At 36.5% G+C, this 2,220-nt stretch overlaps 1 long non-coding RNA gene across 2 annotated transcripts; it reads left to right on the forward strand.

The window, feature by feature from the left end:
* Window positions 1–820: 820 nt before the first annotated feature.
* On the forward strand, window positions 821–1,484 carry LOC308186154. Of its 2 annotated transcripts, none has more exons than XR_013943933.1 (4): window positions 821–888; window positions 1,100–1,181; window positions 1,281–1,326; window positions 1,411–1,484. It is a non-coding gene; the product is annotated as an uncharacterized lncRNA (long non-coding RNA). The 2 variants fall into 2 exon arrangements; XR_013943934.1 differs by having other exon boundaries at window positions 827–981.
* The last annotated feature ends 736 nt before the right edge of the window (window positions 1,485–2,220 follow it).

Here is a 2,220-nt window from a genome sequence, read left to right on the forward strand (position 1 = left end):
TTTAGTGGATTAATCGGACTTTAAGTTAGATGTTTTTATACTGCTTTTTTTTTTTTTTTCCTCCTAACATGGAAAACATCTTAAGAATATCCTTTTTGGAGTGAAAATAATATAGAACCAGAATTAATAATGCAAAACAAGATTCAAAACACATACTGACTCCTAATTAATAGGAATATCCCTACTTATTTCTACTCTGGTTACGTTCTTTAAATGCCCAATGTTACAATTTCTCATTATTGACCCCAAACACATTCAACACATAAATAGACATAAAATCATGATTCTGTTACAAATTATAAGGTAAGCCCTTGGGGAGCTGTATGGTAATTTACATACACTGGGCTACAATTACTTTCTACTGTTGCAAATGTCAAAACTTCTTTTTAATTTCTGCAGGTGGACGATTCAGTTCCTCTTCTTGCTAAATAGCAAATGAAAACAATCATGCTCATTTATTTAATTTCTTTCTTTTTTTTTTTTTTATTTTTTTGAACTACTGCTGTCTTGTTCTGCTGTAAGAAGAAAACTAGATTCTGTTTTAATACAAGACCACTTCCAAGAGGAATTCTTTTTAAAAGGTGTCAGGATCAGATATCCTTTTTAAAATGAGGGCAAGAAGCAGGTCTGTTAAGTCTTCCAGAGAACAAATTAACAAGTGGGAATGATTAAGCCAGAAATGACTTGGTGTTCTAATTGAAGAAGTCATGCAGCATGATGTCACCACCTCCCCCTCCCTTCTTCCCTCCCTCCCTCCCCCCCCCGTTATTAGTATTTAATTGCTTTCAGAGAGCTCAGTGTGTCTCTCTTCTCTCTCCCACAAGAAAACACTCTCAGAATTTAAAATGCATCAAGTTATAGAAGAATGTTGCTGTTTGCACACACTTGGTCTGTTTTAAGTTCAAGTAATTAAATTAGCTAAATAAAAAACACAGAGCTGTTTATAGGCTCAGCTATGGATTTTTTGTTTTATGCATCCAGGTCTGTTTCCAGTCTCATTGGCTGGTTTAAGGACTGTGTTCTCAGTGTGCCAAACAAAGAATAGTCACATCCTGTGACAGCACCTGGTTTGCTGAACTGTTTGAATTTTTCTCTGCAGAGTGTCTGTGGAGGTTCACGGTGCTGTAGAAAACAAGAGGCAGAGGAAGACACCATGCTCTTTACTTATCCACACATATGAGGTATTCAAAATACTTCTGTCATCAGTGTTGGGACAGATTAATTCAACTTTTACACTAAAGCCAAGCAAAAGCTTTACTAATTGTTTCTATCAATTGCAGATCTTTTAGCCTGCATCAAATTATCCTGACAGAAATGCACCACAAAGTAAGTAAGAAAGACTTAAATAAATTATATTTGAAAGAAGAGCATTACACACGGCAGACTAGTTTCTTCTTCTTGCTCACACAGGTAGCTGCAGTCAGGGCAGCAGAATTACTGAAACATCGTTGTTCTGAGATTTGTATCTAGCTTGTTTCCTACATCTGCGATCACTACTGTAATACGCATAGCATACACAGTCATCTTTCAACATTTTCACTAATTTAATAATGTTGAATTCAGGAAATAAATTTAAAATAGATTTTTAAAATTTTGGTAGGCCTCTTCTGACTTTGTCACTCTAACCTCTTAAAAAATGACTGTCCTGGGAGATGTTATACACCCTTGACACCATTCCTATTGCTTTGGAAAGAATGCCCAGCCCTTATGTTGTCTGCTGGACTAGTTGTGGGTTGAAAAACTGATTTCTTAAACACTGCTGTAAGGGGCAGAACTGTGTGGCTTTTGTCCACAATTGTCCATCTAAGCTCCAGCTGCAGAGGGAAAACCAAAATCTCAGTTGGGCCTTCTGAGAGAGAAGACATGCCTGAGGGTTTCTCATTCTTATGTCTAACAGATTAAATATGAGGGAAGGAAAAAATTTGTTTTTCTCCAGATTTTGGGATGGTTGTCCCACCTTTGAGCAGCTGGATACCACAATCTTTTTAGTGTCTAACAGTTTTTCTTCTTGTATCCTAGTAGGTCTCAACTGAAAAGGAGAAAGTGGTGAATATCAAAAAATGCATGAAAAGAAATATTTGATTCTGGCTCTCGTGTCCAGGTGATGGTACCAAAGGTAAATTCCCTATCTCATTACAGGAGCTAATTCCTTCTAACCATAGATTTTTTGTTGTTTTCAATTGGTTCCGACAAATTAAAACAGAATGTATTGCACCTCAC

Source organism: Anser brachyrhynchus (genome assembly GCF_964034855.1).
Source record: "Anser brachyrhynchus genome assembly, chromosome: Z".
Lineage (NCBI taxonomy): Eukaryota > Metazoa > Chordata > Aves > Anseriformes > Anatidae > Anser > Anser brachyrhynchus.